General features: G+C 41.8%; 1 long non-coding RNA gene across 2 annotated transcripts in view; it reads left to right on the top strand.

Moving 5' to 3' along the window:
• Positions 1–6,697: 6,697 nt before the first annotated feature.
• Positions 6,698–14,077, top strand: part of LOC311609258 — a 35,288-nt gene continuing 27,908 nt past the window's right edge. Inside the window, exons 1-4 of one of the 2 annotated variants that reach the window (XR_014783332.1) lie at positions 8,075–8,114; positions 8,203–8,449; positions 10,093–10,222; positions 13,571–13,663. This is a non-coding gene — a long non-coding RNA (uncharacterized lncRNA). Of the gene's footprint in view, positions 8,450–10,092; positions 10,223–13,570; positions 13,664–14,077 lie in introns of both variants that reach the window. The other variant, XR_014783331.1, reaches the window with a different exon arrangement.

Raw genomic sequence — 14,077 nt, 5'->3', positions numbered from 1 at the left:
TAGGTAATCAAACATAGTAGGGGACATTTATCAGAACGTGTGTACTTGATAGAGTAGTCGCTGAAGACTGCAGCAAGAAAATGACGTGTGACTTAGCTAATGCATTTATATATATATAAGACCGATAAAAAGAAATTGAAATAAAAAAACATATTGATTGTCTTTAAAATATTTATTTTTTATTTACACGTGTGGATGGATACTTATGTGAATTTTTTTTTTTTTTTTTTTTTTTTTTTTTTTGTATACTGTGTATGTGTAGCTGCCCTCAGGGGCCAAAGCACACTGGATTGCCTAGGACTAGCGCCACCTGATGTGGATGCTGGGAAATGGATACGGGTTCTTCTGCGAGAATGATAAGGGCTTTTGATGTTGAACAATCTCTTCAGCTAACAAGCTCACAAGTATCAGACATGATGATTAGCACATGCTCTTCCCTTTCGGTGAAAGTTTTGAAGTTTGAGAGTTTTCAATACCTTTGATCAAATTTAAAATTCTAAGAGTGAAAAGGGTTCTCTCTATAGAAACCTGATGATCTCTTATTCTAGATGACCCCTCTTAGATGGATTCTATCCTTTAAAAGATGTGAGGACTGTGCAGGAAGGAGTAAGAGGCTTTGCTCTTTTTTTTTTTCCCCAGAGCTCTACACCCACCTTTAAAAAGTATTTTATACCGAGAGTCTCAGCATCTGTTTCCATCTGCTGCTGGGTGGAGCTTCTCATAGGACAGCTATGCTAGGCTCCTGTCTGGGAACACAGCAGAATATTGTTAATAGTGTCAGGGGTTGGCTCTCTCCCATGGGGCGGGTCTGAGTTTGGCTGCTGGTTGGACATTCCCTCAATCTCTGCTCTGTCTTTATCCCTGCGTATCTTGTAGGCAGGACCAAATTTGGGCCAAAGTTTTGTGGTTGGTTTGGTGTTCCCCTTCCTCTACTAGGAGTCCTGTCTTATCAGAGGGTTGCCTCTTCAGTCTTCATGACTACTAGGAAGAGGGAGGAAACAAGGAGACAAGGAGGAGAGGAAGGAGGGGGCTACGATCAGCATGTGAAGCGGAAGAATAAATCAATTAAAATATTTTAATTGAAAATAGTTTTTTTTACACAATATATTCTGATCAAGGTTTACCCTCCCCCAACTCTTCCCAGCTCCTTCTTCCCTCCCCACCACTCAACCCCCATACCTCTTTTCTCTCTTTAGAAAAATGAGGTCTTTTGAGGTACCAAAAGCCTCGTTTCTTCTCTCCCAGAGGCTGACTTGTCTTGGAGAGTACAAAGCAAAGTTTGTAAGCCAACGGCTTTAGTAATGTCTATTCCTGGAGGTATTCGAAAGTCTTCCTTTTCTTTCTTTCCTTTCCCATTGGCCTCTTCCTCCTTCACCATGACCATCATTTGTTTGTTCATTTATAGCCACATACCAGGTACCTTTCATACACCATGCACTCAGTTAGATTTTAGATGAAGAGACAAAGACATGTCACTCACACTTGGAGACCTGCTTGCCCCGAGGCCCTGCTTGTGTGGTACAGAATGTTAACCAGACCGCCCCATGACTGGCTGTAACTCCTGGGGATGTACGCACATTCTGGCTCCTTAGCTCTCGCGTCTTTGCTTTAAACAATGTTTTGCTCACTTCTTTTGGAGATCTGTGAAAGTCGGCCTGTTTAAGTTGTCTTTCGCTTTCAGTTAGTTAATAGATACAGCCACTTAAAATATGTCTTTACTTGTATTTTGCGAGTGTAGGCTTTCCAAAAGGAAATTTGAAACTGGGATAATTTCTTTGCAGCTTACACTTTCTGATAACAGTTTCTAATCTTGTTTGGTGTGGAAAGGAATATTTTTATTTAGGGTACAAAGTCTGACTCCTCCCTCAACTAAAGTCTATTAAATTCATGGAGAGGACTGTGGACTTCTGCCTTACATTTTTTCTTTTCTTTTCTCTATACTCAGGATGACCGTAGGAGATAGATTCAGGCAGCCATTTGAAACCTATCTACTCATTTCTAGTGAAACAATTACAAGCTGCTAGAGTTGAGGTGAAGAATCAACTTATGGTTATTGACTTATCTAGGTCAAAGGGTAGGGAAATGTTAAGAAAAATGCCACTGTAAAAAGTCACAAACCAGGCAGAAATTTTGGTAAATATAGTATATTAAAATTTCACTTTGACAACATTTTTCAAAAAACAATGAAAGTTGAATGTTTTAATTCTTCGTTACTTTATATCTTCCCTTTCCCCTTCAAACTTGGCTTAAAGTACAACCATTTTATTATGGATATTTGCTAATTCTGTCAGTCGCATGGGTGTCATTGCGTTGTTCTGCTTCCCATGACATCATGGGAGTTTCAGCTACCTTGGATCCCTACTGGGCCAGGGCAGTCAAGATTTCACACTTGCATAGTAGACAGTTAACACTGGCTGGCGGCTAGCAGCTCAGCTAAGGCTGTCAGTGGGGGACCTTGATTTCTTCCAGCTATGATCTATGGTAACTTAGGTTTTCTCCCACATTGTTGTTGGATTTCAAAAGGCAGAATACAGAAACTGTAGGTTTTCATAAAAACTGAGCTTAGAAAAGTCACAGCATCACCTTTTCTTCCCCTTTTTTGTGCCATTTTCTAGTCAAAGTAGCTTCAGGACCTGCTTCTATTCAGGAAGCCCGGAAAGCTTGGGGCATGTGGGAGCTGAATAGGCACTGGGCCACTCCATTTCTCATTAAGAAAAAAAAAATTAAATTTTGGCCAAGGAATCCTAAGAAGCCAAGAGGCAAAATGTCATCACGTACATGTTTGTGCAAACTTGCTGAGGAGCACACGAAGTAGTACTTGGTGGCTTCAGCCAATGTTGCAGTTTTCTAAGAAGTGCTGAGAGAGATGCACATACATACTAAAAAAGAAAAAAGAAAACTGGACACTACAAAGACCAACATGAAACATGAAAGAGAAATGAATTGATTGCATATTCAACCCCCCATACACACACACACACACACACACACACACACACACACACACACACGGAAATAGAAAAGTCCAAGGATCACAATGTACCCAGGAAGTCTCTTTGGCCTTCTTGTTCTGTTCTGAGTATCACCCCCAAATCAAAGGACAACATCCTGGCTTATCTTCTGATGATGTTACAAATAAAGTGGGAGAAATGGGGCAATGCTGCTGCTGATGACAGGCAGCCTTAGGAAAAGAAGACTGCCAAGTGGAGGGCAAATCCAGAAACAATGTTGCTACCTTCAGAGATGAGAGGCCTGAAGCAGCAAGAAACGGAGTTGTGAGGATGAAAAGAGCATGGAAAAGAAGGTCGGGGAAGGCGAGGGAAGAAGGAAAATGAGGAAGAGGAGAAGGAGGTGGGCATGCTGCTTGGTTTCCGCCCCCCTTTTTTGTACAAAACACTTAATCCCTCATGTATCCAACTTGTTCTTTTTAAAGGGGAGAAAGGGGCATGAATGCCAGGCTGTGTAAAGTTTGCTTTTAAACTTTACAATGTGTTGTTATGCTCTACCTAGTTGGTCTAGCTAGCCTTTTCCCGTTATGTTTTCAAAAGCTACTAACCTTGCTTGATGCAGGATGGAGGTTGTAAATCATCAGGGATATTTAACGCAGGCTCTTGGTGCACAGTATAGATCAGTTATATATGGGGAATACTAGAGGTTTTTTTGTTCATTTGTTTTGTTTTCTTTCATTTTTGGTTGTCTCTGCCTCAACTCTTATGGAATATTTGTTTTAGTAACTGAATACTGCTCTGTAATTTCAAAAACAAAAAACAAAAAAGGAAGATATTCTGTTGACACTCAGAATACATTTATGTAAAGAAAATTTAAAAAGCATCACTAAATATGTGCAGGTGAAAAAAGAAAACTGGAAGGTACATAAGAAGATTAGGGATTTGAGCATGAAGTCTCTGCTTGCTGCATGCATATAGGGTATACAAAGGAACAAATTTCCTGTACAGTAATCACATTCAGGTGGGTTCAAGGAAAAACCAGCATTGCTCAGTAGTTCTCAAACGTGTGTACTCAAAGTACAGAATTTTGTGATCTGTTTTTAGAGTTTCTGACTTAGCAAGTGTCAGATGAGACTAGAGGACCTCCCCTCCCCTGCCCTGCCCTCTCCTTCCCTTCCCTCCCCTCCTCTCCCCTCCCCTGCCCTCACCTCACCTCCCCTGCCCTCACCTCACCTCCCCTGCCCTCACCTCACCTCCCTTGCCCTCCCTTCACCTCTCCTTCTCTTCATTCTCCTTCCCCCTCCTTTCTTTTTAATGTTTTTTGAAGACAGGTTCTTACTTTTGTCCTAAGTTGATGGCCGATTCATGGGTGAATCCCTACCTTAGCCTTCCAGCCCTCAAATTTCAGGTATAAGCTACTACTGCTAGCTAGGAAGTTATATTTTGAATCAATCCCAAAATTATCATGAAGATTGTGTTGTTGTTGTTGTTGATGATGATGATGATGATGATGGTGCTGCTATTGCTTGCCTTAGGCAGTACACTTTAAAAGTCACCATGCAACTTTATACCAATTAAAACCAGCAAGAAAAATTAAAACAGGAAAAAAAGAAAAAAGAAAAACTAAGGAAAATATTGTTCATCTCCAGTATTTTTTTAAAGCCTAGTATTTGTTGCTTAAGTTTTATGCCACTGGAAATGAATTAGGATAGTTCTGGGTGATTAATTTTATTGCTGCAAATAAGCCAGTGAAAAATCATCACAAAGAAATATCTTTATTTATGACCAATGTGAGTCAATAGCTTTCTTTTCAATGGCATCTGATCATCTGAAACATGTGGCCTCAATGCTGCAGGAGCAGAAGAAAGGAGGAGAGAGAAGTGAATAATCTACACACAAGCTCTTAACCACTGCTGCTTGGAGGTGGCATAGAGTAGCTTCCTTCAGAGTTCATTGGAAGAATTAGTGACATACTTGTAATCAAAGAGCGAAGGATGCTGGGAGATTTAGGGAGTGTGTAGATCGTTATGTCTACCCAGCATTTGAGATGAATTATTATCAAACACTCTGTGATCAAGCACAGGTCCAAGTGGAAGATGGTTCATGAGCCTTCAGAACTGTGTACAATTGTTTCACTACTATAAGTCTTACCTGAAATATGCTTTGTGTTCTATGAGTATTTTGTAATTTTCTGGGTGGCATTAGACAGAACATCTAGTGATATCAGTATCCCTTAAAGAAAATGTTCTGTGGAGTTTTTTTGTTTTTTGTTTTTTGTTTTTTTTGCAATTAAAAATAGCTTGGTCAGCTGGGTATGGTGGCGCATGCCTTTAATCCTAGCATTCAGGGAGGCAGAGGTAGGCACATTACTCTGAGTTCAAGGCCAGCCTGGTCTACAAAGTGATTCCAGGACAGCCAAGGCTACACAGAGAAATTCTGTCTTGAAAAAGAAAACAAACAAACAAACAAATAACTTGGCCAGCCTTAACTATCAGGCCATTTCACTTTCTTTGCTCGAGACCGAATAGATAACACACTGTCCACAGTTCTCTACTGATTTTGCCAACCACAACTTTTGTTTTTGGTAACTGTTAGTGTGATTACTTATGCTGCTGCCGCAGAACAGACAGCCTGTGCCAACTGGCAACATGGCATGATCAGGACTTTAAAACCAATTTGTGAGCATTTTTGAAAACAATGAAGTGAAAGTCATTTTTGTCCCATTTGTCCCAGCATTAACTCAGTCTTAGAAAACGCGATCAGGAAATTGTCAGTGAGAAACTAAATACGATTTGGGCTCAGTTTTCTCCTCAGATTCATTCTGCCTGCTGATGCTTACCTTTGGGCTGTTTTGTCTGTTTCTTTTTAATATTATTACTATTATTGTTGCAGCTGCCACTATTATTATTACTACATGTGCACACATGCTTGCATGTGTATGACGTGTGACTGTTGGGTATATGCATGCCACAGCACATGGGTGAGAGTCAAAGGGTGGCTGTGTGAAGCTTATTCTTTCTTCTACCCTAACGGGAGCTCTAGGGATCAAACTCAGGTCAACAGGCTTGTGCAGCATGCTCTTCCCCCTCTTAGCCGTTGCCCTGGGATTGCTCTCTTTTCAGACAGTCCTACTCTATGGTCTGATTTGGCCTTCTCGAGCTTTCTGCTTCAGTTTGGCAGCACCGTGATTACAAGCATGAACTACCACGCCTAATTTTGGAATTTTGTTATTTTAAACAATGGTGGCGCACGCCTTTAATCCCAACACTCGGGAGGCAGAGGCGGGCGGATCCCTGTGAGTTCGAGGCCAGCCTGGTCTACAAAGTGAGTCCAGGACAGTCAAGGCTACACAGAGAAACCCTGTCTCGAAAAACCAAAACAAAAAAACAAAACAAAACAAAACAAAACAAAACAAAAACAAAAAATAAAAAACAAAAAACAATGAATTAATGAAAAAAATTTACAATGATAGGTAAGACTAGTGGCCAAGAGAGACCCTTTCACTATGGGAAATCAGGTCTTAATTTTGCTCTGCCCCTGATAAGATACTATGAGAAGATAAAACCCAACATGTTTTATACGCAGTCGCATCAGCTTTGAGCCAAATTACCATTTCAATCTTCTTTCTTTCTTTTTTAAAAAAGATCTATTTATTTATTATTTATACATTGTTCTGTCTGCATTGTGAGCTTGCAAGCCAGAAGAGGGCACCAGATCTCTGTATAGGTGGTTGTGAGCCACCACGTGGTTGCTGGGAACTGAACTCAGGACCTTTGGAAGAGCAAACAGGGCTCTTAACCACTGAGCCATCTCTCGAGCCCCTCAATCTTCTCTCTTAGGGTATATTGCCATGACATTCGAAACAAGGCGAGATGCTTTCTGTAGGAACATTACTGACGTATAGCAGCCATCTGGTGATATGAAATACTCTGTGTCGTGGTATCAAAAGCCTCTCTGTTGTTCTATCTGCTGTCTACTGCTGTGATAATCATGACGACCAACAACAATCTGGGGAGGGCTTATTTCCATACAGCGTTCAGTCTTTCATGAGGGGGATTCAGGCCAGGAACTCAAATCAGGAATCTGGAAGAGAAGCTGAGGTAGATAGAGGCCACGGAGGAATGCTGCTACCCTGCTTGCTCCACAGGACTTGCTCAGCCTGCTTTCTTATACAACCAGGAACACCTTAGTCAGGCACCCACCTCCACCAGCCACTAATCAAAAAAAAATGCCCTACAGAGTCGCCTACAGGCAATCTCACAGACATATTCTCTCCATTAAAATTTATCTTCCTAGATAATTCTAGCTTGTGTCTAATTGACAAAAACTAGCCAATTCAGCTATCTATTGTGGTACTTACTAGTTACACTGCCCCCGTTTATATTGAGAATATTCATAGGATTTTCTCAAGGATTATTTAGTTGCTACTGGATAGGGCACTTTTGTGTGTTTATGCTCCAGCACTTCATGTCATGGAAAAGTTAGCTTTCTGGAAGCAGAGATAGTCTCTTAATGTGTAGTTGCCAGAGCAGCAAAGCATGTACTATTGTGTAACCAGATTATTTCCATAGACTTGTCTGATCTGTGTTGAAGTATAGCCACAATGCCGTGCCCTGTCTGGAAAGAAAATGGGTGTACATGAAAGGCTGGATGATAAAACACAAAGAGCAAAACAGTAAAGCAGAAGAAGTGGACTCTCACGCTGCAGCCCTCACTACAATCTGGTTTGTGACACTTCTCTCTTAAGAGCTGTAGTGTTTACTGGCAAAGTGCAAGGCACCAGAGTGAGTATTCTCTAAGGGCCAAATTTATATTGCAAAACATGCAGACTCATATATTTGAGTCTGAAAGGCTTTCTTAGCCAACTAACACTTTGACTATTTTAAAAAATTATCTGCTTTTTATACTGTAATGCCGTTACATCATTCCTACCTTCCCTTTCCTCCCTCCGAACCTTCCCGTGGACCCTCCTGCTCTTTCAAATTCGTGGTCTCTTCTTTTCATTAATTTTCAAAGACTTATTTTTAGTTGTCAACTGGCTCAGGAGGCAGTTTTTCTGTGGCTCAGGCGTCCACTCTCTGCCTTTGGGTCAGCGGCTTACTTGCAGAACAGAACTGGGAAATGAAGTGTATGATGAAGTTAACTGCAGAGGGCAGGCACGAACATGTAAGGCAAGGCTGTACAGCCTAACCCTGCTTCCCGATCTTCCCAGGGCTGGGGGCTGAACTCTAAACTGTTTCTTCCTACCTTACAGTGCTTTATTTGTGGACAGTAGGATTTTTTTCACGGGAGTGCCACCTAGGTAAGCTCTTGTCTGCACCCTCCTGCTGGAGCACTTGGTCAGCTTGTCATAGAACGAATCTGTGGGAACTTGCTTTTTAGCTTCTTTTTCTCCTCCCACTCTTTTGTGAGATGTGAAGTCAACCCCGCCAAAGTGCAGCAGTGCTTCCTAACTTCTTCACGTGTATCCCTGCGGAGGCAGCTTCATGAGACGCAGAAAGGTAAAGCCGACAGTCAGGGCTCATTGGGAGAGTTTTCCTTGCAGGGGTCCAGATTTGTTGCAAACTGTCAGGATTCTGGATGCCAGTTTCACATCCTGCAAATGCTGTCTGAAAGCGTGTGTCAGCAGAATGGGTATTGCATGTCTAGACAAAGAATTGCTATTAGCATCATCAGCCAGCATCCAATCTGTTAACTCTTGTGTAAGCATTTGCTGTCTCTGCCTCTGGCAGCTGGGGGAGGGATGGCGGGGGCGCTTTAAATAAGAACTTTAGCTCTAAGATTTAGACTACGGTTCTCCAGGAGCTTCTTTGATGAGAAGATACCTTATTGTAAGATTAGAAATTGTACTGATAGATATCAAAGTCTCTGTCGTCTTTTATAAATCTTTAGTTAAATGATGGTATGTCTATATTTTATTATATATTCAAGAACGTTTTGTAAAGCAGCCATTGGAATCCAGTGCAGAGCTTCCTGCTGGGCTCTGCTGATCTATCCGTGAATCAAATAGCCACGGTCCTTGCCTCTAGGGATTTATACCTTAAAAGAGGTGACTGACCACAAACAAGAGTAACAGGATCTCTTCTCAGTTTCGGCTGAGGCACCAAAGAACAAAGCAGTAGGTGTCAAGTTCCTTGGCTTTCTAAATTGAGGTGCCAGCTCACTACCTCTGTGGAAAAGATACCTCAGAACTTGTTCCACCAGTCTTAACCCAGCATCTCACCCCTGGGCAACGAAGAGACAGCCCAGGCCCAGTGGCCCAGCGGCCCAGCGTTTGGAGTTTCAGGTTCCCCCTAAGAAAGCTTGCTTGAGGAGAGTTGTCATAGTGCCCTGTGGCCCCCATCACTGCAGAGGGGCTGTGTGTCCCACTCATTTAATAAGAGTGGAGGGAGGAGTTTGCTTCCATTCTTGGAGTGCATCGTCCTGTGTTGCTCAGAGTTGGGGAACACTGTGGTAGGTAGACAAGGCATCCTGGTTCCAGTTGGGGATCAGAGAGGCAAGAGCTGGTGCTCTGAGAGTGTGGCGTGTTCAAAGTGGCCTGGGTGAGATCTGGCTTTGATGAAGGGACAGACTGGGGCAGCTTGAAAACATGTCCCCACGGAGAAATGCGGGTAAGAGTGAGGTGAATCTGAGAACGTGGTGTGCCCTCAGTGTGGAATAAGGAAGGCAGGAACTTCTCTTGGGCTAAGAAGAAAGAGCATGGCTCAGGCTGTTGGGACAGATATCGCCATGATAGGAATGGTATTTCCTAAGTCCCAGAAGGAGCAGGCCAAGTAGGCTTGGCTGCCAGTCAGGTGCAGAGACAACCCCCTCTCCCCATCACAGTCTTATCTCACAAGTAAGACCTAGCTTCCTTCTTAGCCTCCCAACACACCCCTCCCTTCCTCCCTCCCTCCCTCCAGAGCTCACAGCAGAATGAGAGGCAAGGCTGCCTTCCCAAGAAGCTCCTAGGCATGATCAGGACCTGAGCATGGAGGGAGGGAAATTGTAGGTTAGCTTAGATTTGGCGTGTAGATACTAAAGTCACCTGGGCAAGATGATGATTTCTTTGTGACTTGGAAGTATCTGCATCAGCTGATAACCTGCTTCTGTCTGAACCACACCTACCCTTTACTGAACCACACTGACCCCTGTTCTTTACTAGGCTGACCTGGCCAGAATGCTACAGCGGGGGCCCTTAAGGGGCAGGGGAGACTCCTTAGAGATGGTAACAGCAACAACCTCTCAAGAAACAACATGCAATGAGTTGAATCACTAAGGGCCAGCCAGCTGTGGTAAGCATGCTATGAAAGTTGCTCACCTTCCGCCAGAGGGAACAGCATTTGTGTAAAGTGTTTGAGAACATATACGAACAGGAGTCAATATGTATTTGGTTTTCATTATAAAGCCAAGAATATTTTCATTCTTTGTCCAGGGCAATGGATTAAATACTCTCTCTTATAAACATACTATATTTAATTGGTCAGTGTTAGGGGCGGGGGGGGGGGAAGCTTTGATAAAAGGTAGAATCTAAAGGTCATGAAGATCTAAAGAGCTCCTTCCCTCTTTACTCAGCTCCTGATGGCTCCAGATTGCACTCTCACTCTGCCATGATTGGCGGCAGCCTCACCTAGCATGCTGGATACCGTAGAAAAGCCCTGGAGGTGCATGAGCTGTCCACGCCCCACGGGAGCGTGTCTGCTGCGGTCCTTGTTCGGGTCTCGTTTAGGTATCTTGTTAGGCCGTGTCGATGAAGCTTCATGAGTATAGCTTCTCTGATATTGTTATGATACAATCTCACTGCAAACTCCCTGTTCATCGTCTGCCTCTTACGGTCTTTCCTGCCCCTCATCCAAGACGATCCCTGAGCATCTGGTGTAGAGGTTGTGTTGTAGATGTGTCAGTTGGAGCTGGGGGCCACATCATCCCTGGTTTCTTGTTCTCTGCGGTTTGATGGCTTATGGTTCTCTCTAATGGTCTCTGTACAAAAAAATTATAGGTAACAATAGTAGTTAATATATATTAATATATGTAGTTAATATTATATTATTATTCTGCTAGTAGTGGAGGAAATATTCTTTCCCAGAGAAGAGCATCCTAATTGGTTATCTAATACCAAGTTGTCAGCCATGAAATTATATATATACAAATAACATTATATTGACTTATAAGGTTATATTTATATATTTATGAATATATATGTATTACACACACATATCCACAGCTATAAAATGGAAGCCATGAATTTTAGAGAGAGCAAGGGGATTTATGGGAAGGGTTGGAGGCAGAGAAGGAAAGTGGACAGTGATGTAATTATAATTTTAAAAAAAGAAAGAGAAAATACCCACAATTTCCCTGGCAGTCTCAGGAGTCAGGGAAAGGACTTCATTTGTTCTAGGGCTCTGTTCATGTGTAAAGCTTTGAAAAGACTACTTGTTGTGACATCCAGAATAATAAAGGTAAGATATGAACTTCAGTGGAGTGGAAGCTGCTGCCACTCCTTCTGGACTCACAATTGGAAAAGCAGGCTTGCCTTGGCTGCCAAACGCTTGCTGACTCAGGAAAGAGAAAAGCAAAAGATGAAATGTTGACCTGCTGTAGGGCAGAGTTCAGAGGAATGGGGACTCATCCAAATAAAGCCTGCATCCTGAGTGAGCTCTGCCAATGCTAGTATTGATGGCACTTCCCCAGAATTCCCAGAGTTTACAGCTGGTACTCAGACACCACCAGTGGATGGAACATCTCAGGACAGGGTATAACACAGCATGTCTGTGGGGATCTGGGAAAGGTAAACCGATGGGCAGCTGTTGCTTTCAAGGTATGATATCTCATATTGCTAAGTCACATAGGTGAAATTAACTGAAGGAGATGAAGACTGAGCTAAAATGTACCCCCAAGAAATATCAGGAAAAGACAATTTAACATAAATTTGCAGCTTTCTAGCTTTTAATTTTATATTTGCATTCCCCAGTAATACACACTCAATAAAGAAACTGCCAAGGGCAGTGTGAAAACAAAAACAAAACCAGAAATCAACTATTTTCATTTTTAAATGATGCTCTGTATATAGAGAAGTAGCTTTTCATGTCAGAGCAAAGAGTTTGTGCTGTCTATAATTTTGCTTTCACACCAGTAGAGCACAGTAATCTGCCCCTTCAAGACCTAGGACCCTTCAGAAAGGAACCAATCTCCAAATAAGCTGTCCAGTGCACAAAATATCCTGATATACTTAAAAATCAAGGTAAAGAGTTTCACACTTGAAAAGAAATTTGGATCATAGTGCTTTGTAATTAGTTGATCTTGCCAGCACTGCAGGAAAATCATTAGGCTTTAATCTGTGTTCTTTGATGTTTCTTGATTTACAGATAAAAGTAGTGTGTCAAAGTTTTCACAAATCATCCTCCAGGTTGATATTGTAGACACTGAGTCCATTTTATCCTCAGCAGAACATCAGGATAGAAAAAAGGTTAACAATTGGGCCAGGCAAATAAATTTGTGTTATAACCCCAGTCTTGGGGGCTGGACAGGCTTAGGGGTTAAGAGCCTTCCAGAGGACCTGGGTTCAAACTCTAGCACTCACATGGGAAAACCCCAGCCTTATTACCCTTAAGCTAGATGTTGGGACTCAGGCTAGAGACTCCTGCTTTGGAGGGTCCATGTGACTTTCTCTGATTGGTACAGTCCTCTGCATAAAGCGAGACAGTTGAGGGGCCAAGAATAATGCTCACCTCACCTCCCACTCCTGTGCCCTCAGACTCCGGGTCTTTCCCAAGCAGGTGCTTCCACTAGCCTGGGCAGGAGAAGCTTATTTTCTCTATCACAAACTTACATACTTTTATAACATACTCTTATACATACTTTTATAACAAATAAACATACATACTTTTATAACAAACAGTAAATACTAGTATCAGTCTTGGTTAGAGTTTTAGGCTAAGCTGGAAGTGTCTGTTAGTTACCGTAAGATTAAAGTGCAGTCATGACAGTAATTGATTGCACTAGCAATGTGTATCTGAAACATTTAGGGCCAAGTATTTTTAGAATTCAGCACTTTTCATAAATTCAATCATTTCTAAATATATCTATCTGCAAGATGTGTACTGCACTGAAGCTAGAGTATTTGAGGAAGAGTTTTAATGTATTATCTTTTTGGTTATTAAAATTTCATAGCAACACCTATGGAAGAAACGTGTTAAATACATAGAAATAGCTTTATGGCAATTATGTTTAGTTTTAAGTAAACATATTTTGAAAGTTTAGAATAGCTTCAAGTCTGTAGGAAACTTGTGAAGAAATGTAGAGTTCTCACATATTATGTGTGCAGTTTTTCATATTAGTACATTACATGTGCATTTGTTAGTCCAGCAAGATGTCTCAGTGGGTGAAGAAGCTTAGCACCACACTTGATTTCCCGAGTTCAATCCCTGTGCCTCACATGGTAGAAAGCAATAACCCACAGATTATCCTCTGATCTCTACAGATATGCCGTAGCATGAATGTTCCTATATACACGCACATCCAAAATAGGTAAATCTAATAAAAATAATTTGGTATGTTCCCTTGTCACAGGCAATCAGCATAGATACATTTGCTGAAGTCTGTATTATATTTCTTAGTACTTAACTGTTCTTTTTGTCTTCCAGGGTGTAATCAGGACACATCTTGTTACATCTCTAGATAGCTGATGGCTGTTATGACTCCTCACTTCTCTTGTCTTGGATGACCTTGCCAATCAGGTAGGTATATAACATTAAGTTGAAATGTCTGATTTTTTTTTCATAATTAGCCCAAGGCTATTGGATTTTACAGAGGAGGTATGGGAAGACGGCAGAAGTACCATTTTCAGCATTCACTAAGACAAGCTTTCAATATGGCACCACTGTTGATAACCTTGACACTCTGGCCGAAGTCTCTCTATCAAAACGTTCTTTCCTTTTCACATTGTACAGTTTGGAAGAAGTCACATTCCCTACCCACATTTGAGCAAGAGGGACATTTTTGCTTCGTTTCCTGAAGAGCAGATCACCTGAGTGATAGTCTACATGGGAACTTGGTCTCTTCCTCCCATGGGTCAGGTGTTACTGCCAAATAGCCTGAGAAATCTTTTGGTTGTAGTTCCTGTTTTAAATTTTGCTATTACAGGTAAAAGA

This window comes from Acomys minous, assembly GCF_964271855.1.
Source record: "Acomys minous genome assembly, chromosome: 11".
Lineage (NCBI taxonomy): Eukaryota > Metazoa > Chordata > Mammalia > Rodentia > Muridae > Acomys > Acomys minous.
This window is presented reverse-complemented; position numbering and strand designations above follow the sequence as displayed.